This window comes from Brassica rapa, chromosome A01 (genome assembly GCF_000309985.2).
Source record: "Brassica rapa cultivar Chiifu-401-42 chromosome A01, CAAS_Brap_v3.01, whole genome shotgun sequence".
NCBI classification, from domain to species: domain Eukaryota; kingdom Viridiplantae; phylum Streptophyta; class Magnoliopsida; order Brassicales; family Brassicaceae; genus Brassica; species Brassica rapa.
Genome location: NC_024795.2, coordinates 19,626,422 through 19,654,382, shown reverse-complemented (window position 1 = coordinate 19,654,382; position 27,961 = coordinate 19,626,422). Strand labels below are relative to the sequence as shown.

General features: G+C 31.5%; 1 long non-coding RNA gene across 1 annotated transcript; it reads left to right on the top strand.

The window, feature by feature from the left end:
- The first annotated feature begins 189 nt into the window (after positions 1-189).
- On the top strand, positions 190-14,736 carry LOC117126255. Its single transcript, XR_004448790.1, has 2 exons — positions 190-6,889; positions 7,460-14,736. It is a non-coding gene; the product is annotated as an uncharacterized LOC117126255 (long non-coding RNA).
- The last annotated feature ends 13,225 nt before the right edge of the window (positions 14,737-27,961 follow it).

Here is a 27,961-nt window from a genome sequence, read left to right as displayed (position 1 = left end):
TAGTGGGAAAGTTTATATATGATATGATTATTTTATTATAAACAAAAGAGGAAGTTAGAATGTACACATATATGTCTTGTAATTTATTTTGCTTTAAATCATATATTATATGATAAAAGTGATAATATAAAACATTAGTTTCAATGCTTTTACGATTAAAAATCAAAATGATAAATATAGTAATAGTAATGATTAGGATTTAGGAGTGAGATTTAAATAAATAAAAGAATTGACTAAATTATTGTTAGAGAAATATATGGTAACATATTGTTAGTATAAATTTAAGGTAAGACAAAAAAATAATGAATTAAATGAAAGGGTCCAAACAATTTTTATAGGTAGATTTTTTTAGACTCCTTCCCTTTTAATAGTATTGACTAGATTTTGACCCACGCTTAAAAAGCGCAGGTTTGTTTTCGAAATCAAATAAATTCTTTTGAAATCATTTTTTATAGATAATATATAGTTTGAGCATATTTATTCGGAACTGGAATCGAGCCATACCAACCTAAAAACAACGAAACCAATTGAACTGAATTTCATAAATAACCTAACAAATCATATATCTCTGGAATAAAAAAATAAACCGAACCGAAAACCAAACAGATATACCTGAATTTTAAAAATTCAAATAATATACTTAAAAATATTGGATTAATTAAAACCTATTTATATATTCAAATTTTGACAAAATCCAAAAACTTTTTATTAACCCGTGAACCGACACCGGTTGACCTGACAAAGACCCATAATAATCTTATAATATTTTCAAAATTTTGATTTAATTTCAGATATACATTATAATAGTATATAAAACCGAATCAACTATTTGATCCGCAATTTTAAAGCGCGGAAATATGTTTTGACAAAATTTTACTTTAACAAAAATAATGATATTTGTTCCTTGCGTTTTTATATTTGCAATATTTTATTAAAATACAAATTTGAAAAATAAACTGCATCCAAATTTTATATTCAAGAAATCATTTTATTAGAGAAAAAAATAGAAATAATATTTTTTGACAATATATTTTGAGGTGTATATCCATATTCTAAAGGTTTGAAAAAGTTTGTTAGTATTTTTTAAGTTGCAGACTTTTATATTCATATTTCTTAAAAATTAAATTTGTAATATTTTATATACACTAGAAAATAAATGAGGAAATGTATTTAAGGAAATCAAATATTCTACATGTTAAGCTAGAAAATTAAATAGTTGACAAAAAAAAAGCTAGAAAATTAAATTAAACAACACGTTAGCAAATTATCTCAATAGATATGGTATTGTTAGAGAAAATAAGGGTAAGACCAAACAAATATTAATGAGTAGGTGCAACAACCTTTTATAAGTAGATTTTTTTGAGGACTCCTTTCCTTTTAATAGTACAGATGTTTTAAATTTTAATATCATTGAATTGTTTCTATGGATGGACTTTTCTTGGCCACCGTAATATTTTGAGGTTTACTATGATCGAACCTAAAACAGTAAAAGAAAATGTTCAATCGTAAACGAACCTCATGGGTCCTGAACAACACTAACGATTGATATTGAATCTCAAGTCGTTTTCGTTTTGAACTGTTCACATTTTTATATAAGTTATTTGATTTTCATTTTGTTAAATTATTTTGTTAATATCCTACAACTTGTTCTTTTCTCGTTGTCCCCGAGGCTGAGAAACTTTTTGAAAAAAAAAAAATTTCATTGGCCATTATGATATTTTATAATATTTTGGGAACTCGGTACTGGTTGTAGGAACTTTATTTTACTACCATAGGACAACTGATATTTGTAAAAAATAATAAGAACATAAACTAAAAATTTCAATACCGAAATATAAAAAATAAAGAAGAATTGCAGAGTCGAGATAGTTAATCTCTTTCCTTAAATCTTTAAACGCCCCATAGTGTGACGGTTTTATGGCGCTCAGATTCCCAAGATACAACTGCAGCATTGTTTCTGTTTACCATCACCGAAAAACAGAATCTATCGAACCTTTTTTCTGTGATGTACTCTCAGACTCAAAATAAAAAATATACTAGCATAACTATTCTGAGTAGAGGAATGTGTTGGTGTGTGTGTTTTCTAAATGGCTCACAAGCCTTTATATAGAAATATAATGAGAAGCACAAGTTTCATTTTTCAACATAAAAATGAAACCTCCATGGTGCACTAATGGAGTTTTTAATTCTTGTCATTATTATGTGAATTTATTCCACATTTGGCCAAGAAATTAAAGAATAAAATTGTTATTGTTTTGACCAATTCAAACAAAATAATATACTTTAAAATGAATTTCTTTTTTATATTTATCAATATAAAAGATCAACATATATTTGGTTTATAAGATTAAGTCAGTGAACATGAAGTCCAACTAACAAATCAAAAAACCCAAATCCAAGTTCAAATATCCAATGTGTGTATTTGCTACTTTATACAAGTTTTTCAAATCACACACATTAGACCTCCATTTCTCATTCAAATAAAACTTATTTTTTGACATATGAATACATTATTCATAATGTTCAAAAAATAGTTCCAACAATCCCCCACATGAATAGAAATGACTCTAGACACTAGACGACTCGACAAACTTGACTTCCTAGACAAGACTCGATCTAAAGACTTTTGAGAGTACAAACGAAAAATCCACTGCATGATGAGTTGGTAGCAATTTTTCAGCCTTGAACCAGTCATTGTTAATAGCTATCGGATTTACTCGGCCAGGAGGTGGCCATGATGTCTTGAACCTCCCGGGCTTTGGTGTAAACCTAGACAATAGCTATAACACAGCTTCATTCTCTCACAGAACTAGGTTCTCTATTGTGTTCATTTTGGCCGTGAACAGTCCTGGTAATCATGAGTGAACTTGGATAATATAGCATTTCCTTCATTCTCCTAGAAACGGCCCCATTTCACACTCACAAGGTGATTTGCCATTAGTTTTGTTTAGAGGAGTATCATGTACTACTCCATTCATATCTCAAAGCTATGGACACAAATCATTAAAAGCAAATGCTTATCCTATAATCCTTACATGTAGCACTGTTTAATCATCATAGGAACTGGGTATAGACCGAAGTCTTACAGTGCTTTGGGTAGATTTAGTTTGACTTAGTTGTCTCCTTGAACCTATTTCTTGGGATCTCCAGTCAGTTAGGTAGAGTTACCGCCAAACCTCATCTTAATTCACAGGCTACCCATTCCTTTAGATGATATAACAACTTGATCTCATGACACACCGTTAATAAAAGGATCCTAGGTTATCATCATATTGAACATAATCTTTTGAGATTAGTCGAGATCAATTGTCTAATGTTTTTTGTCATCTTTTTTCAAGATACAATTAATTATTATACACAAAACTCAGTGTATGACACTAGTTTTTTTTTCTTAAAAAATAATATTGTGATAACTATCACTAAGTTCATTTGGCATCTTGCCAATAACTTTATATGGTAAGCAAAGCTTCCCCCACATTTCTTGAGATAACTCAAAAATATGCATATTTGCATTCAACATCTCTTAAGAGTTTAGAAGGATTGATTTACAATTCTTTTAGATTTAAATGAATATAAAGCAACTTCGAAAAATGTATTTCATTCTTAGAAATTCACATTTTACATACAACTATTTTCATAGTTCTCTCAAACTGATTTATAAATTCAAGTTGTATGTTTTGGATCTTTCCAAACACATATTTTACTTTTTAGCAAATACACATATCATTTCAAGATATTATTTTTTCCATCAAGACCATTATATGATTATTCTCAACCATATTGACTTTATAAACTACAATACACATGTCACTTTCAGTCATATTGGTCTGAAAATTATCATTGTTTTTGCATGGTCAATCTTCTTGTAACTTGCATTTAAGCATTGATGAAATATAAATGTTTTTGACCAATATCAACAAACATTTTATTTCCTATGGCAAATGATTTATATGTGGCAGACCTCTCCCAAACTTAATTTGGGGCGTCGACTCACAAAATCCATTTCCATCCATACAACTTGATCTCTCAAAGATCAAGATGCTTTTTATAACTATGGTATCACCATTCTTGAAACTTGAATTCTTTTTCTTTTCTCATGATCACACATTTACTTAATAATTAAATTAAGTTATTCCAAGAAAAGAAATCTGAAACAAGAAATCAAAACGTTAAGCATTCTTTATAATTAAAGCAAATTAACACCATCAACCCAGTCAAAGCAGTAACACATTTTGACCAATATTAAAAAATAAAAAACTGATTAAATAACCATTCAATCAATTAATTATTATGAAATTAAGAGTTCACAAACCCCATTCCAAAACGTTACCAAAGACGTTTGGAAAATGGTTTTCACTGTCGCCATTAAAGGTCTTGATGATATGATCGCTTATGTTTCAATTCCTTTTTCGGTTTGACCGAAAGATGAAACCTGTTCTTATGAAGCATAAAAGATATCAAATTCATTAACTCCAAAATATTAATTATTTTAATGAATCTAACAACAAAATCTCAAATAATCAAGTTTCAGAAATCAGAAGAGATAATTTCCCAACACCAAGAATTCTCTAATTCTTGTTTTTCATAACCTGTTCTCAAAAAAAAACTTTTAACAAATATCAGTATTGTTAGTGCAAAGCATAAACAATATTTAAAGATTTAAGAGTGTAGAAACCTTATTTTACTATCATAGGACAACTGATATTTGTAAAAAATAATAAGAACATAAACTAAAAATTTCAATACCGAAATATAAAAAATAAAGAAGAATTGCAGAGTCGAGATAGTTAATCTCTTTCCTTAAATCTTTAAACGCCCCGTAGTGTGACGGTTTTATAGCGCTCAGATTCCCAAGATACAACTGCAGCATTGTTTCTGTTTACCATCACCGAAAAACAGAATCTATCGAACCTTTTTTCTGTGATGTACTCTCAGACTCAAAATAAAAAATATACTAGCATAACTATTCTGAGTAGAGGAATGTGTTGGTGTATGTGTTTTTTAAATGGCTCACAAGCCTTTATATAGAAATATAATGAGAAGCACAAGTTTCATTTTTCAACATAAAAATGAAACCTCCATGGTGCACTAATGGAGTTTTTAATTCTTGTCATTATTATGTGAATTTATTCCACATTTTGACCAAGAAATTAAAGAATAAAATTGTTATTGTTTTGACCAATTCAAACAAAATAATATACTTTAAAATGGATTTCTTTTTTATATTTATCAATATAAAAGATCAATATATATTTGGTTTATAAGATTAAGTCAATGAACATGAAGTCCAACTAACCAATCAAAAAACCCAAATCCAAGTTCAAATATCCAATATGTGTATTTGCTACTTTATACAAGTTTTTCAAATCACACACATTAGACCTCCATTTCTCATTCAAATAAAACTTATTTTTTGATATATGAATACATTATTCATAATGTTCAAAAAATAGTTCCTAACACTGGTTTCCAAGTTCGTTACTTCCTTAAAGTGTAGATACTAGTAGTAGTAGAAATGGGACGGAACAATATAATTTTAAACAAAGGTTTAGCCCATGCGAACGAAGCGTCGAAGCTTCGTTCATTTTATATGCCCATTCAAGTATCAACATAAGCACATATGTAGTTGTTGACCTCTGAGACTGAATCTTATTACAAACACAGATCGATCCATTCATATCCATTTCCTTTCTAATTAGCTTAGAGTTCAAATACAAACTAGTCCGACTCTGATCAAAATCAATCCAATGTGCAAATGGCTGGACCAATCCAATTTAAAACCGTTTCGTCCGAAAAATGAAATGGCTGATTTTGCCCCAAAATTGATCTTACAATCGTTTTTTTTTAACTGAATCTGTTGGAAATTGCGCACCAGAAAGAAATTTATTTTGTTTCACAAAAATGCTTCTTAATATTTTCCAGTTAATTGTCCATATTCTTTTATTCCAGTTTATTAGAAGCGTTAACATTTTTCTTTTTGTAGTCAAAAACCATATGACTAAAAGCTTTGATATGGATCTTTTCATGTTTTAAGTTTTAAAACATAACTAGATCTTCACCTGCGCTTTGCAAACGCATAATATTTTATGATAAAAAATTTCATTAATAACTTAACAAATATTTTGTTAATTTGTAAGATTTTGTGTATTTAAAATATTTTGCATTTAAATCAGTGCTTTTAAATTCGACCCGAACTCGCGGTCAAACCGGTTAACCCGGTGATCCGATAATTCGATTTAGATTTTTAAAAATATCCATATTTTAAAAAATCACTAAAACTCTAGACTAACCGATTGAACCGATAGATGACCGATATGTAATCCAATTTGATTTAAATTGTTATAGTTTCATAATTTGTTACCTTTTAATCCAAATTTTAAAGTTCATTGTTTTGCAAAAGAAATGACGTTTCTACAAAATTTTGATAGAGAAAATGATAAATTTGAAAAGTGGTATCAAACTTGTGGTACAATTAAAATTTCTCCTATTTTATATTGTTTGGACACAAGATTAATTATAGTGTTATTTGGAAACATGGATAGTAGTATAAAGAAATGAGTCTATTGTTTGGAAACATAGATTGTAGTATAAAGAAAAGAATATTAGTGATTTAATGTAGGTTTAACTATAAAGTAGAAAGATGTATTTAATTTTAAAACTTACAAAATAAATGTTAAGTCCAACATAATGTTTCTGTTTTAATAAGATATACTAGAATCGGATTGCACGTTCAAACGGGTGATATTGATTTTAATAACAAAGTATGTAAAAGTTAAAGAAAATAATTAATTGTGTTATCTGAAGAAATTAATATTTAAATTTGAGCAACATAGAATTAAAGGAATATCTTAGGATAGCACAAAACAAATTATCACAAAATAACACAAAGGTCAAAGGGGAAATTACATGTTTACCACTTTCATGGTACCACTTTTCATTTTTACCACCACTAAGGAGACATTTTCAAAAATACATTCTTCATTGAGTGGCAAAAGACTCTTATGCCCTTGTTATTTATATGTATAATAAATCATTATTTAAATAAAAAATTAAAAAAATTAAAAAAAATTAACTTTTTTTTTATGTTTTCGAATTATACTTTTTCAAATTCGAACTTTTTTAGAAATTTTTTAAAAGAAAAAAAAATCGATTTTTTTTTCTTCAAATTTCTTTTTGAAAAACGAAAGTTATGTTTGAAACTATTTTTTTTTTAAAATTTATATATTTTTTAAGTATTTATTTATATATTTTTTAAGTATTTATTTATATATTTATTAGAATCCTAAATTTCACATTCCAAAAATCCTACCCCACCCCTCAACTCTAAACCCTAAGTCTAGATTAGTTAACCCTAAGGGTATAATTGTCTTTTAACCTTCATTAAAAGTGAGGGTAAAAATGGTTAGTGTAAACATGAAAAGTGGTACTATGAATGTGCTATTTGTGACAATTTCCCAAGGTCAAATTGACCAAAACTTGTTCTATTAAAGAGTTAAATGATAATTATACCTTTATTCTATATATATATATATATAAAATTAAATATATATTAAAATAAATGATTTTTAATAAAAGTAAAGAATTTTTATTTTCGAAAAACTATTTGAAAATTTTCAAATTTTAATGAAAATTGATTTAAGAAAAACTCTTTTTTCTTTAAAAACACTATGAATACCATCCTAAATATGTATGATATTTTCCTGAAATTACGTTTAGGAAAACATTTCTTAATGCGTATAATATCTTCATGAATTCGAGTTTAGGAAGACATTCCTAAATAACTATATTATCTTCTTAATTTTTTTGAATATTTTGATTAAAATGTATGATATTTTCATAAAATTTATGAAGCTTTCATAAATATATATTTAAAAATACGTTAATAAATGTTTATTTATAAAACCCTTCATGAATATATATTTCCGAATATATTATTGAATTTTGATTTTATGTAAATTTGGTATGATATTCTTAAATTTGATATCTAAATTTTATAAAATATTATATGTATTAAAAATCATCTTTGTAAATTTTTTAAAATTATACATATTGAATAATAGTTTCTTAAATATGCATTAAATAAAATTCAGGAAAATGACATAAAAATTCTATTTACACAGACAAAAAAATATTACACAGGTAAGATTATACACAGGTATGATGACAAAAAAAAAAAAAGACATACACATTTAGGGAAGATTTGCCTAAATATACATACAAGTTACATTCAAAAAATCTATTTACACATGTATGATGACATTCCTGAATATGGAATTTCTTTTACAAATTAAAAAGATATCATAAACGTTCAAGAATGACTTCCAAAATGTTTTTTAAGAAAATAGTTTTCCAAAATAAAGTTTTGCCTTTTTTTTTAATTTCTGAATATTTATTTATTTTTAATATATTTAATAATTAATTAATTAAAATATAAATAATAATAATTTTTTCATTTAACCCTTAAGTGAAACCTATTTTGGTCGATTAAAAATTATATTTAGAGATTTTTTTGTATTTATATTTATACTTCCATAAGTTTTAAAAATATGTATAGTGCTTGGTGCTATATTGTTATTAGATGATATTAAATATCAATTTACCATTACTCAATTAAAAATTTTATATGGGAATTTTGTTGTTTTATATTTATATTTGCATAATTTTTAAAAATAATTGCAATGTTTGTGATATATTGTTATTAGTTGAAATTAAATATCAGTTTACCATTATAATATTTGATATCGAGATATATTTATAGAAACAAAGTATTTGAAGTTAAGGAGACTAAATAAATTTCTAAAGATATTTATACTTCATTTTTATAAATTTTCCTTTCATAAAGTTTTTAAAAATTGTAGTAACATAATAATTATATGAATCATGTATATATTTATACAAAAATCAATGATCAAATCTAGCTAATATATATCTGAACCAAATTAAATATCAGTTTGAAAATACGTTGGGACTCCACATAAACGGATCCAAATCGTATATTTTGCAGGAAAAAAGAATAGCCAAAGTCTAAAGCAAGCTGCCGAGATGAGAGAATTAACCGTAGCCTCACTGCCTATAAGATATTTGGGCATGCCTTTAACATCAAAGGTATGGAGTAAAACAGACTAATGAGCCTTTGATTGATCAGCTCATAAGCAAATTCTTGTCTTGAATGCCTAGTGCTCTGTCTTTGCAGGCCGTCATTAGCTAATTAAGTATGTTATTACTAGCACTGTTAGTTTTTGGAGTTTGGGTTTATCCTACCTAAGATTTGACTTGATACTAAAGAGAGCATGTTGAGCACTTTCTTATGGTCTGGATCTCAAACTATTAATCACAAGGCGAAAGTTTCTTGGGCAGAGCTCTACTACCCTAAAGAAGAAGGATAATGGGATTCATAGGATACGAGAAACATCCCGTGCTTTTGCATTATTTCTCATTTGGTATGTTATCTGGTGAAAGAAATGAAACCAGGGACCATCTGTTCTTTCCCTATACCTATTCATCTACGGAATGGATGAACATTGCAGGAAGGTTACTTGGTGCAGTTTAGCCATTACGCTCGACTGGGATGACATGGTCTCAACACTTTTGCAAGCTAATCAATGCCGCATATTTATTTATTGAGTATTAATTTATAGGGTTACTAATGTAGTATACATAACTGATATCTTGTGTTTTTCATTGAATTAACCATCCATTTAGTATGCATATTGATCATTTAGATTAGCATTTACGCATCATTAGGTTGCGTTTTCATTCACATGTTCCTATTAGGTGTTGTAGTATCCTTTTGGAGTTTTTGGAGGTGTTTGGAGCCATCTTGGGCCAAAAAAGTGAAGATTGAGATTTGGGTAAATGAAATAGCAAAGATTAAAGAATGTGGTCGGCCGTGGGTTGATCTCGCGGACCAACCCCGTCTGTGGATTCGGGTCGGAGAGGTCGAGTTTTGAGTGAGCGATCCACAGACGATGGCCACGGGTGAAGGAAGTCTGCGGAATCAAGGCAGTGAAGTCGAGTTTTTACATGGATGAACCGCGGACCACATCCGCCGACTGAGCCCGTTCGCGGTCGACACCTAGACCAACTTACCCATTTGTTTTTGGGTCAAACCTGGGTTTGTCGGGTTGACCCAGTTTGAGTTTTTAAACTACTATAAATAGTTTTAGACCTAAAACATGGATCTTATCTCATTTTCTCTCAAGAATTTGTCTAATATTGCAAAGTCTTGAACATTTTGATCATTTAAGGAAGTACTTCATATTATATTTATGTTTCTCTTGCTCATTAATCTGATTAGTCTTGATCCTTACATGGATTTAAGGTTTCTCATTGAGATTAGTGAGTAGTGACCTTGTGATTCATTGGTTAGGTGGATTAGGGTGATTAGATGTATATTTAGGATGTTTTTTTCTTGATTAACATTTTTATATGCTTTCTAAGTGTTCTTAATGTTAGATTAGACTTGATCACTCTCATCTAGACGTTAAACTATTTTATGCCCGAAAGGTGTTAAAATGCTTGAATGAACTTAGTATTACTCTAGCTTGAATAACCAAAAGGATTTGATGTTAGGATTGCTAAATGGTTAGTAGACTTGAACACAACGTATGCTTGAATGTGTTAGGCCAACGAGAGTTGATGTTTAATGCATGATTAGCATAAGGATTATTATCACGGGAGTGGATTAATCTATTTGAATGAGATCTGGACCTATAGGATTGTTGATTGTTTTCTTTGAACATTCTTGATTGAACATTGATCACATTATATCAAATATCCTTGCCCATGGATCTATCCTTAGCATTTGATTGGAAGCTTAGTTCTTGCACTTATTTCTTGACTGAATTTGAGATCAACTTCTTTATATTTCTAGGATTTTGGCTTGTTACCAATTATTCATCTTCTTATTTGTTTAGACTATGAAAGTTTGTGTATTTTTATTGTTATAGATCACTAGTTCTTTGTGGATTCAATCCTAAAGTGATGGATCGATATACCTTTCGATTGTGGTAGCGTGTACATTATGTTAATTGACCTGTAATAAAACGTAGTAATCAATAACTAATAATGATTTGATGAAAGGGACTATGGGGCTTAGCCATGACCTCCTCCATCCACTTTTACGTCCATGATCTCCACCAAGAAAAGAGAGAACATTTTAAAAACTTCTTGTGCAAGTTTAACCGGATAATCTCTTAGGATCTTCTAAAGTAAAAGTTCACAAAGAATGTTCAATTTGCAAGGCTTCTTCATCTGATATGCTCCAGTCTAAGTCAACACTTTCCATAGTATTTTTCCATCACATAAGTCATAAGTCATAACCATGTTATACTACATTTGTACTCTTCTATTTAAATGAGATATCAAAAATGGTAACAGAAAAATTGAGATCTCTTAAAAGAAGACATATCAAATTAACAATTGGCGTTAAATAATTAAGGGTCTAGCACTCTATCTGGTAACTATCACATTAACACTAAGAACGAATATGAAAAGAACAAATATATTAAAACTATTGGAATGATGAAAAATGATGATTTTTTATCAAATTTAGTGACTAACAAATTTGGTCTATATATTACTCTACAATAAAAAAATGAGAAAGAATAGAAAGGAAAAACTATTCCTTATAAATGATAAAAATTCTTAAGAATATTAAAGAATGCATTGTTTCTCTTCATTCTTTGGTCATCATTCATAGTCTAAATAATAAATTTCCATAGAAGAATTTACACACATGAATATCTAGTATATTCATAAACAAAGTTACAGACATGAATATCTAGGGTTCAAGAAATATGTTTACACGTTTATAAATCATAAAAATATATTTAATATATTTAAATTTTATATAAATATTATTATTTATAAATGATAAATTTTATTTTCTTTTATTTTCATTACATTTTATACTAATATATATATATGTATATATATATATATATTATCATTTATATATTAAATTTTTTTTATTGTTATAATTGTCTAAAAGGTTTAGAAGATAATCACAAAGGTTTATCGACTTGGGCACCATTTAGAACGCTTTTTAGAACATTATAATATCAAAAAAACTGTTACGAATGAATACATAGCGAACTGTTTAATAGCATGTGCAAGTGGCGCAGTCAAACAACGTCCGAGTTTAAGAAAACATATATGCATGTTTTTAAAATAAAAATAGAAATTATGGTCTAATACTTTATATTTTTAAATATACTACTAAATTCTTAGCTTATAATTTCAAAACAAATGTTAACTATATATAAACAAAATTATTAATCTATAAAATACTTCATGACATGGTTAAATATACAGTTAACATTGTTTTAAACATGGTCTAAAAATAATTTGAGACGGTACGGATACATATCTAGTAAGTTTGTGGTGTTCTCTCATCCTACTTCATGCTATATATTAAATGCGTAGTCATTTAATTGACTTTTTTTCAGGTGTCAATCATATGTGAAGTTTAAGAAAAATTGTTATAATTTTATTGGTTTATTTATAATTTTAATTTATTTTAATCATATTTTGTAAAGGAAATTATAGAACTAATTAATATTATTTTCCCAACAATCCATTTAATAATACAAATAATCACTTCCAGTAACTTATTTTAAAAATTATGGAAGTTTATGTAATGCTTCATTATTTTATTTTTTTAAAAACTATATGAAGTATAGAGATAAGATGGTATATATAAAAGCCAATATAATAACTTTATTTTTCTATTGTAAATCAGCATTAAAAATAACTTCATTTCCTATATAATAAGTTATAATATACGTATATAGGACATTGTAATAACTATTAATCTATTAATTAATTTTTTTTATAATTTTAGATTATATAGTAACATTTAGTTATTAATCAAAAGTCCACTTTTAGCTACAATTTGTTTAGAAATTAAAATATCAACATTGTACACCTTATGACCTTAATTTTTTAAGTAAATAAAACATATGTAATGAGGTATACCATAAGGTGTAATCCTCAATAAATAATACTATTAAATTCACTTTTTAGCGTAATACATACTATTATAAAAATATGTATTTCAAAAAATATTAAAGTAGTAAAATAAATATAAAAATATGTTTTCAGTAAATATATAATACATGTGATTAAAATTGAATCTATATTTTTATAAAATATTTACATTCGCAAAAACGTGAGGATCCCCCTAGTACGAAATTGTTTTTAAATAAATTCATTAATGGAGTTAAATAAATTTAGAGTGACTGTATACATTTGATGGAATCCAAAAAGAAACCTAACATTTGCAACTACAAGTTCTTATTTTGACAAAAGTTTTAGTTACAGAGTTAAAATTATAATGCAAACCCAAATATCCGAAAAGACGTATGAAAATTCATGTCTAAACCATTTTTAGATAAAATTAGTTTATGTTAGCTAATAATCGTGAAAGGGTTTACTAAAAATAATTTTTGAATATTTTTCAAAATTAATTAGTTTACTATCCAAATATTAAGGAATTTTATTTTGTAGAACAACTATAAACTGATACTAATTTCAGGCAAAGGCAAAACTCTGTGTGGTTTTAAAAACATCTTTTTTTAGCAACTTAAGAAATATCAAACCTCAATTTACCAAACAAATGCACTTGGTAAAACGATTCCAATATACTTTGAATATTAATTTGTACACACTTCTGAAAAGACATATCTCAAATGGAAACATATTAAAGATTGATATATTCGATCTATAATATCTTATAAACAATGGACTGGAAAATTAAAATGAAAAATATTCAAGCAAGGACCTTGCGTGATCTTGAGAATCTTGGTGACCATGGATTACACAATAGATAGGCTTTTGAACAGAGCTTCTTCCTCAGGTTTTGTTGTGTCGATTCTCTTTCCAATTCTTTGCTGCTCTCAACTTCTCCAAATACTTCCCTCGTTGATTTTAACTCTATATTTGTTCAAAATAAACACTTAGAATTTATGTAATTATACATATATATTATTGGCCGGCTTAAATAATTTATTTCTTGATAGAATTTTCAACTAATAGTATTATTGTCTAGAAATCGTTTGATCATTGACATATAGGCCCACACAAAAATTATACCAAAATATATATAAATTATTCATTTTAAAAACCTTGCCTTGAAACGGCCACGATGAAGTTGGCTCTAACATGTTGTTGCTCTTCTTGAATTCATGTAGCTACAAAATTTAGTTAACCGGTTTAGACTTAACCAGGATCGATGAACGTTGTAAACTTGTAATTGAAAGGAAAAACATAAATGTCGATGGTTGCGACTTGCAAGAAAATGAAATTTTCTTACCCAACTCGGTGCACTACTCGGTGAACTATCCCAACCGATATGCGATACGTGTCGAACATCTGTAGGATATCCAATTTCCATCTCATCCTCTTTCTCATCTACGTTAATCCATTTTGTAATCATTAACAATGATTATTTATGCCCGTTTTAGTTTAGCAAAGCAAGATAATTTCAATGTGTTTACCGAAAACGTCGGAGAAACAATTGAATCTCTTCTGATAAAGCCCTTTGAATCTTGTAGCCATGCTCAATTCCGAGACACTTCGACGACGATGGTGTTAGAAAAGAACAAATAACATTTGGTTTACGAAAGAATTGCCTTAAGCAGAAAATAACCAGAAATGAATGAAGCTGAAAATGAAGATGAAAGAAGAAACAGAAAAGAGACAAAATTCTCCTTTGTTCGAGGTTGGAATGATATTTAAGAAAAAAAATGAAAACTGGCAGGAGACATGAAATAGTGGTGGTGGTGCTGTTAAATAAGTATATTATTAATCAACTAAGATATAACATTTGTATATTACGGAAAACTAAAAACGAATATCTCCAATAAGGACAAGGCGAATAATGTTTAAATTTTTTTAAAGATGTTATGTAATATGTTAAAATAATTAAAGGTTAGGTAGTCCGTTCCACGAGTTTTAGTTCAACTAATAATTCCACCCGATAACTAATTTTTCATCCACTTCAAAAAACTAATTTTCATCCACTCAATTACATAATTTAAGTTTTTGAAACATAATTTCGTCACATACAAAGGCTTAAATCCTTAATTGTAAATATTTTACTGTTGATATAGGTTTTTTTTGTCATCGACTTATGTTGGATTTCCCTCCTTAAGCCCAAAACTAATTAAATCATAATCAAACCTTAGCCCAAGAAGAAGAAACATCTAGAAAAAGGTGGAGAAGTATAGAAGAAGAATTGTGTAGAAGAAGAAGAAGTGTGTAGAATGTGTTTAGGATAAGATCAAAAGAAAGTTCTAGAAGTAGCTTGTACATACCCCTCACTAGTATAAATAGGGGTGTTTAGTTCTCTTGTAATCATCCAGAATCAAGAAAAATAATAGAGAGAAAACATTTCAGCAAGAGTTCTAAAAATCTCCAAGAAATCTCCAAACACAAGCTTTAGTAGAAAAATCCCTTTCCTAAAATACGAAGGTTATCTCAAACAAAAACCGTCTACATTCCATCTTAACCTCTCGAAGAAAATATTATCCGCTAACTTTCCCAACAACTGGTATCAGAGCCAGGTTACCGGTTATCTTTGAAGAAGTGAAGATGGAGGCCACCGTTACCTTTGAAGGTGATATGTTCAAGCTCACGACGGACAACTTCTCTTATTGGAAACCGATGATGGAAGATCATCTTTATTGCAAAGATTTGCATGAGCCCATCATCATGAAGGATAAGCCGGAAGGAAAGGATGATAAAGCATGGGAGATTCTTAATAGAAAAGCGGTTGCCGTAATACGCAAGTATGTCGACCGATCTCTCTTTGAACATGTCTCTACCTACACAAATGCTTTTGAATTATGGACAAAACTTGAATCCATGATTCAAAAGAAAACACCTCGAAACAAAGCTCTTCTTGTTCGACGGTTGGTAAAGTTAGAGTACAAGGATGGCCAGAGCATGATGGAGCACTTGAACAATTTCAAGGGGATCGTAAATCAACTTAACAAAGTTGATATGAAGGTTGAAGACGAAATGCAAGCCCTTTTACTCCTTAGTTCACTACCGGAGAGTTGGGACACACTAGTTGTCACTCTAAGCAATTCAGCACCGGAGGGAAAGCTTACCATGGACACCGTCACTGATAGCCTTCTAAATGAAGAAGTTCGCAGGAAGGAGCGAGGTTCGAGCTCTTATTCAGAAGCTAACATTGTTGATAGACGGGGTAGAGAAGAGACTCGTGGTCACAACAGAAGCAGAGGACGAGACCAATCTCGAGGAAGATCCAAGTCACGTCCAAGAGTTACCTGCTATTATTGCGGCAAGCCGGGTCACATGAAGTCGGAATGTCGGTTTTTCAAGAAAGACAAACAAACCGGTAATATCAAACCAGACCGGTTCAATCCTACAAAGAAGCATGAAGACAAGACTACCACCATTGTGGAAGACCAGAGCGAAGAATTATATCTCATTGGAGAATGTAATCTTAGCTCTGATGATAGTTCATGGATCGTTGATTCTGGTGCTTCTTTTCACGTCACCCCTCATGGAAGCTTCTTCACAACCTACCAAAGTGGTGACTTTGGTAATGTTCAAATGGGAAATCAAGGAAGAAGCAAGATCGTTGGAAAGGGGGATGTTATTCTTACATCAAACACAGGATGTAAGATAGTTCTCAAGGATGTAAGGCATGTTCCCGACATTCGACTCAATCTCATATCAACCGGGAAGCTTGATGATGCCGGTTTCGATAGCCACTTTGGCAGTGGCAAATGGAAGCTAACCAAAGGAAGTTTGATCATGGCTCGAGGAAGTAAAGAAGGCTCATTATATGTGACTCAAGCCAAGCTTTGCAAGGAAGAAGTAAATGTCGCAAGTGATGACATGGATATATGGCACCGAAGACTCGGGCATATAAGTGAGAAAGGTTTAAACATACTTTCTCGCAAGAAACTTCTTCCCGATATGAAAGGTCTCTCTCTCTCACCATGTCATGATTGCTTAGCCGGAAAACAACATAGAGTCGCTTTCCGAAGATCGTCTACGCCTATGAGAAGAAAGCATATTCTTGATCTTGTGCATACTGACGTATGTTCCATGTCCGAGAAATCCAATGGAGGTGCATCATATTTCGTCACCTTTATTGATGACCATTCAAGAAAGGTGTGGATACATCTTTTGAAAACAAAAGATCAAGTTCTCGATGCTTTCAAGGAGTTTGTAGCCCAAGCAGAACGAAGTACGGGTCAAAAACTCAAGTGTGTTCGATCTGACAATGGTGGAGAGTATCGAGGTCCCTTTGAAGCATTTTGCAAAGCTCATGGAATCAGAATGGAGAAGACACCACCAAAGACGCCGCAACTGAATGGGCTAGCTGAAAGAATGAATCGAACGATCACAGAAAGAGTTCGGTGCATGCTCTCTCACGCTAAACTACCCAAGCCATTTTGGGGAGAAGCCATAAAGACTGCAGTGGACGTCATAAATCTCACACCATCAGTTCCTTTGGAAGGCAATGTCCCGGAGGAAGTTTGGTCGGGTAAGAAGATCTCTTACAACCATTTGAAGGTGTTTGGGTGCAGAGCGTTCGTCCATATCCCTAAGGATGAACGAGCCAAGCTAGACTCCAAGACTAAAGAGTGCATCTATCTTGGGTCACCAAGAGATGATTTCGGCTATCGGCTTTGGGATCCGGTTAACAGAAAAGTTATCCGGAGCAGAGATGTTGTTTTCTTCGAAGATCAAACAATCGAAGACATCAACAAATTAAAGAAACCAAAGCTAAGGGTTGTAAGGAATGAAGATTCTTATAAGTCCCAAAATCATGAACAAGTGATTGGAGATGATGGCGAAGGGGATCCCATCATGGATCCGAATGGTGATGAAGGTGAAGAAGAAGATCAAGTGGAGCCAGAGGAAGAACATGAGCCAAGAAGGTCTGGAAGAGAGACAAGACCATCTGTAAGATACTATCGAGATGAGTACGTCAATCTTACAGATGAGGGGGAGCCTCAAAGCTATGAAGAGGCCATAGGAGACACTCATAAAGATGAGTGGGTTGAAGCCATGCAAGATGAAATGCAATCCTTGCATGATAATCACACTTACGAGCTGGTGAAGCTACCAAAAGGAAAGAGAGCCTTGAAGAACAAGTGGGTGTACAGGTTGAAGTATGAGGAGAGAAGCTCAAATCCAAGATACAAAGCCCGATTGGTTGTGAAAGGATTCAACCAGAAGAAAGGCATAGATTTTGAAGAAATATTCTCTCCAGTAGTGAAGATGTCCTCTATCCGAGTGGTTCTTGGTCTAGCAGCAGTTCTAGACTTGGAGATTGAACAACTCGATGTCAAGACGGCCTTTCTACACGGTGAACTCGAGGAGGAGATCTATATGGAGCAACCTGAAGGATTCAAGGTTCCAGGAAAAGAAGACTTGGTGTGCCGATTAAAGAAGAGTCTTTACGGCCTCAAGCAAGCCCCAAGACAATGGTACAAGAAGTTTGACTCCTTCATGGTGGATCATAACTTCAAGAAAACCAAGAATGATCATTGCGTTTTCATAAAGAAGTATGAAAGCGGCGACTTTCTCATATTATTGCTCTATGTTGACGATATGTTAATTGTTGGCCAAGATCGCAACAAGATAGCCGCATTGAAGAAAGATTTGGGAAGGTGTTTTGCGATGAAAGATTTGGGGCAAGCGAGACAGATTCTTGGAATGAAGATCACTCGGGATAGACCAAAGAAGCTTCTATGGTTGTCCCAAGAACGATATGTTGAAAAGGTGTTGGAGAGATTTAACATGCACAAAGCAAAGCCGGTGAGCACTCCACTTGGTGGACATTTCAAGCTAAGTTCAAAGCAAAGTCCAACAAGTGAGAAGGAGAAAGAGGAAATGAAGACTACCCCATATGCATCAGCCGTGGGAAGTCTCATGTATGCTATGGTGTGCACCAGACCCGACATTGCCTATGCTGTAGGAGTTGTGAGTCGCTTTCTAGCGAATCCAGGAAAGGAGCATTGGAAAGCAGTTAAGTGGATCCTACGCTATCTACGAGGCACAACGAAGAAGTGTCTATGTTTTGGCAATGGAAAATTGGTGTTGAACGGTTACACCGATGCAGATTGGGCTGGTGATAAAGATTCAAGAAAATCAACATCAGGATTTGTAACTACCTTTGCAGGGGGAGCTGTTTCATGGCAGTCGAAGCTACAAAAGTGTGTTGCCTTATCTACCACGGAAGCAGAGTATATCGCAGCAACGGAAGCGTGCAAAGAGATGCTATGGATGAAGAACTTCTTACATGAATTGGGAGTGAAGCAAGACAAGTACAACTTGTTATGTGACAACCAAAGTGCTATTCACCTAGCAAAGAACCCAACGTTTCACTCCCGCTCGAAGCACATCGACATTCGGCATCATTGGATCCGAGAAGTTCTTGAAGAGAAGTTCATACATCTCAACAAGGTACACACAGATGAAAACTGGTCAGATTTTATGACCAAGGTATTACCGCTTAAGAAATTTGAAGATTGCTGCAAAGGCACGGGCATGGCGACTGTTTCGGGCTAAGTCGGGAAGGGGGAGATTTGTTGGATTTCCCTCCTTAAGCCCAAAACTAATTAAATCATAATCAAACCTTAGCCCAAGAAAAAGAAACATCTAGAAAAAGGTGGAGAAGTATAGAAGAAGAATTGTGTAGAAGAAGAAGAAGTGTGTAGAATGTGTTTAGGATAAGATCAAAAGAAAGTTCTAGAAGTAGCTTGTACATACCCCTCACTAGTATAAATAGGGGTGTTTAGTTCTCTTGTAATCATCCAGAATCAAGAAAAATAATAGAGAGAAAACATTTCAGCAAGAGTTCTAAAAATCTCCAAGAAATCTCCAAACACAAGCTTTAGTAGAAAAATCCCTTTCCTAAAATACGAAGGTTATCTCAAACAAAAACCGTCTACATTCCATCTTAACCTCTCGAAGAAAATATTATCCGCTAACTTTCCCAACAACTTATACATACTCATATTGACTATGTGGATTAAATCGGGAGATTTTGATCCATGTGAACGACGAAAGACGATTGCTTCTTGACACTGGGTGCTAGGTCATCTGCCTTTGTATTTTGCATCCTTGGTACATAAATAATCTCTGAAGGAAGGAAACTTCCTTTCAGAGCCTTAATATCTTATAAATAATTTGGAAAAGCTGGTCATTCTTCTGGTTCCGAAATCATCTTCACCAATTGAGAGCAATCCATTGTCGAGAGTAGTGCTTTCATCTCTGCATGAAGAGGAGAAAAACTAGCCCGAACATTCCCCACCCCTAACAGCCCATCAAATCTTTCTAGAGTACTGAACCATCCCTGTCCGGAGAAAATATCATTCTCTTTCCAGGAACCATCTGTGAAACACCATCTTTCTGGAATTGACGGTAGAGTCATAACCTCTATGTGTTATACATTCCTCTGTTTGTTCAATATCTGTGTCTCAACTCAAAGTGCTGATTCTGTTTCTGCCAAATTAAGTGTGTCCCTATGATCAATGTCCAGATTACTAACAACTCTATTATTCCTTTATTTCCAAATATACCATAGTATCCATGCAAACTGATGATCATCCATCTGCGGGAAAACTCTCCAGAAGAGATGATCTATGTTTGTGAAGAGAGAGCTTGTTGGAAAAATAGCTGAATTTAATGGTATCTTTGAGAGAGCCCAAGCCTAAAGTGCTGGAAGACATTCAAAAAACGCATAACAGTTATAGGTTATACGACATATAATCCTTATAACAGTTACCGTATTTTTATTTTTGTATTCATGGCTTCTTTTGGGTCACAAGAAGGCTCGTAACATAATATAGAACTAGAGATAGACCCGTGCATCTGCGCAGATATTAGTTCTTACATTTTTATACATTGATATTTGTTTTTCATAATTAGTGTTATATATTTTAGATGAGTCGTAATATAACTAATTGTATTCAAAAGACCTGGACTGAATAGAATAATATGGTTATTTTTGCTACATATATCCGAACCCGTTTTAGATACATTTGTTGTGTAGATATTTTTAGGTTCTTCTTATACATCAGAACAAAACTCATCCAGGCTCAGAAGAATTCAACTCAAAACCCACACATAAATTTATAATATTAAAGCGGGGCCTAGTTTCAAAAAAAAACAAATGATACCCGAAAAGAACAACACATATTTAAATGGTTAACCAATGTTTATGCCTACCTGATTTTATAAACTAATAAAAAGAACTCTTTCTATGTGTTTGGCTAAATTAAGTGAAATAGAAAAATGTTTTATTTAGTAAAATAACTATATGGAGTGAAAAATTAAGTGATAATAAATGTAATACATTTTTATTATTTTTATTTAAGTTATTAATTTATTCACAAAAACGTGTCTTTGAATTATGTTTTTGGCTACGTAATTTTTCACCGATTGAAATTAAAATTAAAAAAATATTAGTTAAACAAACTAAACAAAACATTTAACCATATTTAAAACTCAGTTATTTTAGATTTTGATTATATAAATGCCACAAAGTTAATGTTGATTAACTAATAAATAAAATTTGCACTATTATTATTATAGTAATATAATTAATGATGTGATGTATTGTTAAAATAATATAATTAATAAAATTGTTAAACTGACTGAAATATGGAAAGACAATTAATCTAATTATATTAATTAATTCACTAAAAATATTATACTTCTTTTTATATTATTTTTTATATTTCCAAACAATTCTCATTTATAGTATTATCCATGTTTCCAAACAGTACCAAAATGTACTTCAGTTTGAATAATATAGATGTGACTGAATGGTATTTATAGAGTAAATTTTTACTCTGAAATAGCCACATAGAACAAGGTGGAGGCCATTGAACCCAACAAAATTTAAGAATTTAGTGTAAGTTATTACTCTCAATCTGTATGCCACCACTTTAAATATTTTAGTTTAATATAGATGTCTCCAACAAAATTACTTTATGTGTCCGCCACTGCTCTGAAATTCAGTTTACTCCATGTTCAGCTATCAATTTACTAATCAGGTAAAATCATCGTCATGAATGTTTACTCTGTGTACTGTTAATAAAGTGAAAAACCCTCTAAAAATTTACTCTTATATTTGTCAGAGAAATACTTTACTCCACTTTCCTATTATGTTATCTCTGTGTTGCATTGGAATTAGCCGTTCAGAAAATTGCTATCGCGGTTAACGCTAAGGTCTTGATTGAGCATTAACATGAGCATTATGATGTACATTATCCTATCAACATTTATTAGAAAAACATAAAAAGAAATGACCAAATGCTAATGCTGACCAAATAATCTTATAATTTATAAATATATATATATATATATATATAAAAAATTAATTTTATTTAATAATATCATAAAATTATTTTTATATCCAGAAAATAAAAATTTAAAATAAATTTACAAAGAAAATATTTTTTTTAAATATTATTTCACATTTAAAATATAATTTAATTATATTAGTTAAATTATATTTTACATGTGAAATATTATTTTTTAAAATATATATATATTTATTTTTTTAAATAACATCTGTCGATATAAAAATAATTTTAGTATTATTAAATAAAATAAATTAATTATATATATTTTATTTATACATATATATATTCAATAGAAATAAATATTGTATATTATATTCTAATTTTTATAATAACTTTAAATAGCATGTGCATACTGCTATACCGATTATTATATTAATAAGTTTAATAAGAGTATATAATATTTTGCAACATACTGCTATAGTTTATCATCCGTTCTGCCAATCAAGGGCTTAGTGTTTGTGAAGTTTAGTGACTACTATTAATCATTAATAATATTGAAAACTGAAAATATAAATACAAAATTCTTTTAAAAATAAATTTAAAATTGATTTAGACTTATACATCTTCCTTTCTTTTTTTCGAGCAAGACTTACACATCTTCAGACTCTCATTTTAAAGATGTTTTACCTTCGAAATGAAGTGAATATACGATGGAGCTAGAATAATTTTTAAATGGGTGTAAAATCGCATATCTAACAAAAGATGTGTTAGTCCCCATGTTCAAAACGCGCTCTAGGCGTCCGCGTCTTCAGCGGATACTCGCTCAACGGTGACGAGCCGTACCGGTTTCGTCATAATCGGTCAAAAACTTATTTGATTTCGAAAAACTTGAGTTTTTGCTGTTTCTTGATTGTAAATCGAATAATTCATGTTAGATTTATAAAAATTAAGTGATGATTTGATGAAAATGGCTAAAAGTGATATATACAATGGAAAATATATGCGGCTACACTGTGCTAGGTTTGAATGTGCAGAAAAGAGATGAAGATGAAATTACTAAAACACCCCTCTTTTAAAAAATAAAAATAAAAATATCAGTCTAAAAGACAAGGAATTAGGAAACTCAAATTCTGGAGTCGAACTGCGCATGTTGCTCCAGAAAGGTGGACACAACCACTACACTATTATATCTTTATTACTATCATTGAAATTAGATATTCTATATACTAAATACCTATAAGAACTTATGAAAAGAAATCTCCGAGTAATCTCCGATTTATCTCTGCTTTTCTGTTAAACCGCTAGGTCCGGGTCGACCGCTCGACTCACGCTTACCGCAATCTCGAACATGGGTTAGTCTTGAACCATGAGGGTTCGAACATGAGACAACAAAGGGCGCACAACTCTATTAAACCATACTATCTACCTAATTGCCTTATATTTTTACATACTTAACTGTTAATATTAAAAATTCTATGACGGCAAGTGCCACCATAATCAATACACTGGCTTCGCCCTTGCAAGGTGCAAAAGAAAATATATTGGGGTAAAATCAAATGATTAGACTTAAGATTTTACTGTATTTATAAATTTTGAAAGCTACACATGTTGAGAGATTTATTGTGGCCTTCACGTCTTATATATGCAATCGTCATTGTCTTGAATTGTAAATTTGTAGGGGTGGGCACTTTACCCGATATCCGAAGTGGCACCCGAACCCGATCCGAAAAACCCGAACCGAAATCCGAACCGAAGTAGCAAAATACCCGAACGGGTATTGAATTAGGAGAGATTGGATATCCGAACCCGAACGGATAATACCCGAACCCGAATGGATATCCGAAGATAACCGAACATATGTATAATTAACCTTATATTTTTACTTTACATCTTTCATTTTATATAAAACATTTATATTGATACTACATATACTTTAAGTTCATATGATATATATACAATTACGAAAAAAATGATTTGCTACTCACTTAAAATGCATGTCAAGTTTTTTACTTCAAAAATTAACAAAAAGTTATATCAAAATTTTAAAAACAATAACTAAATTAATGTCTTTTTTGAGTTTTAAAATGTTATGTCCAAATCTATTAACCATTCAATCTATTAAAAATAAAAAATAAGTTAAGTGAAATTTATATTTCTAAATAAAAGAAATTTAAGAAATGAAAATTTAATTTTTTTTTCAAAATCTAAATATCCGAACCCGATCCGAAATAACCGAATCCGAACTAAAAATACCCGAACCCGACCCGAAGTACAAAAATACCCGAACGGGTTCTACACCTCTATACCGAAATACCCGAAAATCCGAAATACCCGACCCGAACCCGAACGGGTACCCGAACGCCCACCCCTATAAATTTGTAACAACATACAATGTGACTAGGTGACACAGCTGTGCCATTTTTTTTTTGTTTATATAGGTTAAAAATTGGGCTTAGTCATTTTCAAGACAACTCTTGCATTTAGGTTCAATCAATTTCACAGTGGAAAATTGATTTTAATTTTTAAATATTTCATTTTCTAATTTTAGTAAATAAGTATGCTAAAAGAAGCTGCAAATCTGAATGTTTGTAGTATAGGGATTGTTTTTGTTTTGTTGGTTTAGTACCCAAGAGAAGAAATCAAATGCGAACATAATATGCCATTTTAATTTATATCACATTTGTCTTTGACAGCGAAAAAAACAAGAATATATTATCACTTCTGTTCATTTAAGTATACAAATTCTTTTTTCATAGGTTTTGAATCTCACACTGAAAGTGAGATGTTAAAGAAATTCTATAAATGTATAGATTAACCAATATAAAAAGGAAAAGAATGTTGAAATTTTCAACCAAAAAAAAAACAGTTGAAATCTAGATTGATATTTTTGTTCAAACTTTACTTGATTTTTCATAAATCAAATCTTACTTCACATTTTTCTTTGGCCAAGGTATCCGCTAGAGTATTTTCTAATATGGAACAAAATGAAAAGACATAAAATTAAAAGAAATATAAATATACCAGATGACAAAGAAAATTCTTTGAATTTAAACATGAATCTACTTTGCTAAAAGAAGGGTTTTTGGGTCAAAAACTGAAAGAAGGTTAATGAGCATTTTCCATTAAGAAAAAAATTAGATGGATAAGACGCTATAGAGAGCTACTGCCAAAACTACAGCTTTTAATGCTAAGACCCAAGGCCGGTCCTCGGCAAAGCCTAACGAAACATTGGCCTTAAGCCCCCAAAAAAATTGGAAAAAATTACATAGAAAAAAGCCCCCAAAATTTTTTAGGCCTAGACGACGAACCATCGTTTTTAAAAGAACTCGCATGCTAAATATGATACTCTATCTTGAAAATACAAACAAAGAATGTGGCTTCCTATGTACATTATCTTGTAAATACACTACTTTGGTGTTCCTAGTATTAACCTGCCAGATTCGCTTCTTCCAATTGAACTGGTAACTTTCCTAAGAGTCTGAGTTGATCGTTCCAATGGCATAACCGGATTTAGTCATATAGACTCTTGACTTGTGTCTTAACAAAACAAGTTCACTGCTCATTTCGCTATCACTTGATCTCCTTAATTATATTCTCATAGATAAATATTCCTTAATAGTAGAAAAATTTCACATGAAAGATGAAGTCAATCTGAAGTCTTTAACTCGGAGATTCATGTTTTCCCATGTAGAGTTCGGTGGGAATGTTGGCTTATAAGAACATAAGCATTGGTTAATCCACATGTTAATGTCTAAAACATTACCGACAACCCATTCTAGTCCATGTCTCAGTACTTCCCTACCGGCAAAGACGCCCCTCCATCCATGAGAAGCAGATACTAGGACAAGGCTATCAAGGAAATTAGATTTACATCAGTATTTTCCCAGTAAGGTTTGATAAATAAGTGATTGAGGTTCTTTAATGGTTCTTCATATCATCTTTTCCAACATCTCACAGTTAAACTGCTCTATCTATCTGAAACTTCAACCTCCAAAACTTTCGGGTCTTGTGAGTTTAAACAATGAAATCCAGCAGCGTTTGCCTCCAATTTTTAATTCCATCAGAAGCGGGTAAGAATGCTTTAGATCTATTTGCATAAAGAAAATGCGGGCTTGATGCATGACATCGTGTATGTTGGAACGGCTGCTAGGACAGCTTGTAAGAGATTTTGCTTTCCTGCCCACGACATGAAGCGCGTGTACCAGCTAATTGATCTTTGACGGATCTTGTCAACAAGGCTAAAAAAATGTCGCGTTTTTCCTTCCAAAATTCTCTAGGAGTCCCAAATATTTTGCCAAGCCTCCTTTGTTTTAAATATTGAAGAAGTTCTTGACTCACATTTTACTTCTCGCTGAGACTTTTCTGGAAAGGTAATAGCTGATTTATCCAAGTTGATACTTCAATCGAGCCAGCTTTGTGTGCGGTAAGAATTCTCTTAAGAGACTCACAGCTCGCTACTTTCATCTTCTTGAAGAAGATCATATCATCTGCAAAGAGAAGATGATTAATAGGCAGACAACATGGCCACTTTTATGCCTGCCATTTTTCCTTCTTGCGTCGATTTTGTGATTAGAGTTGATAAACTTTTGTGTATAGGGTCAATAGATAAGGAGAAAAAGGATCTCCTTATCTTATCCCACACATTGGAAATACTTTACCTTAGTAGTTCCGTTAATGTGGAGGGAGTAAGATATTGAGCACACACATTCCATGATCCAAGAATTTTATTTATCATGGAAACCAAGTCTGGATAAGGCTCTCTCTCTAAAAATTTCAATTCAATCATGCCGTATGTTTCTCTCATATCCGTTTTAACCGCCACTGGAATATAAACTTTTCTCCTGATATCAAGACGTTATCATATATGGTTCTTCCTTTGACGAACGCGGACTGGTTCCTCGAGATTATTGATTTGACCATCGGTTGAATATGGTTTGTGAGAAATTTTGCAATAACCTTTGTAGTGGATACTAGACAAGAAAATGGGACGATAGTCGATGGACTTTTTTTATCCTCGTCTTTGGTATGAACCTGATGTGTGTCTCATTATATCGCCCGTAGAGGTTGTTGGAAGTAAAGAAGCTTACATTGTCTGATGTCATATCGTTTCCTATAATATCTCCACAGCTTTAGTAAAAACTAGCAGAGAAACTGACTAGTCCTGAAGCTTTAACCGGATGGATGGTGAAGACTGCCTTCTTGATTTCACCATTCTCCAGAATTGTGTTAGCTCAGCATTCATCTCCAAGGTGATCATAGGAGAAATAGAATTATCGACCACATGCAAGTTATTAAGGTTCTTGGACAAGAAATGATCCCTATAATAATCAGCAATGGTGTTAGCAATTTGCTGTTCAACAAAAGTAGCTTGTCTCTGGGATTTTCAATCACTGAAATCTTATTGATAATTTTCCTCTCCCTAGTGCCTGCATGGAAGAATTCGGAGTTCCGGTTTCCAATATGAAGTCATTGGATTCTACTCCACCGCTTACAAAAACTCATCTTCCATATATCCATATATGCTTCTTCTAGTTTCCGTGTGAGATGGTCATTGGAGAGTTCGACCAGGAGTATTACTACTAAGTTCTTCTTACAATTTTTCTTGAGAATCCAGAATTTGATCCTTATTATTGGTATTATGAGCATTGGTCCATTCC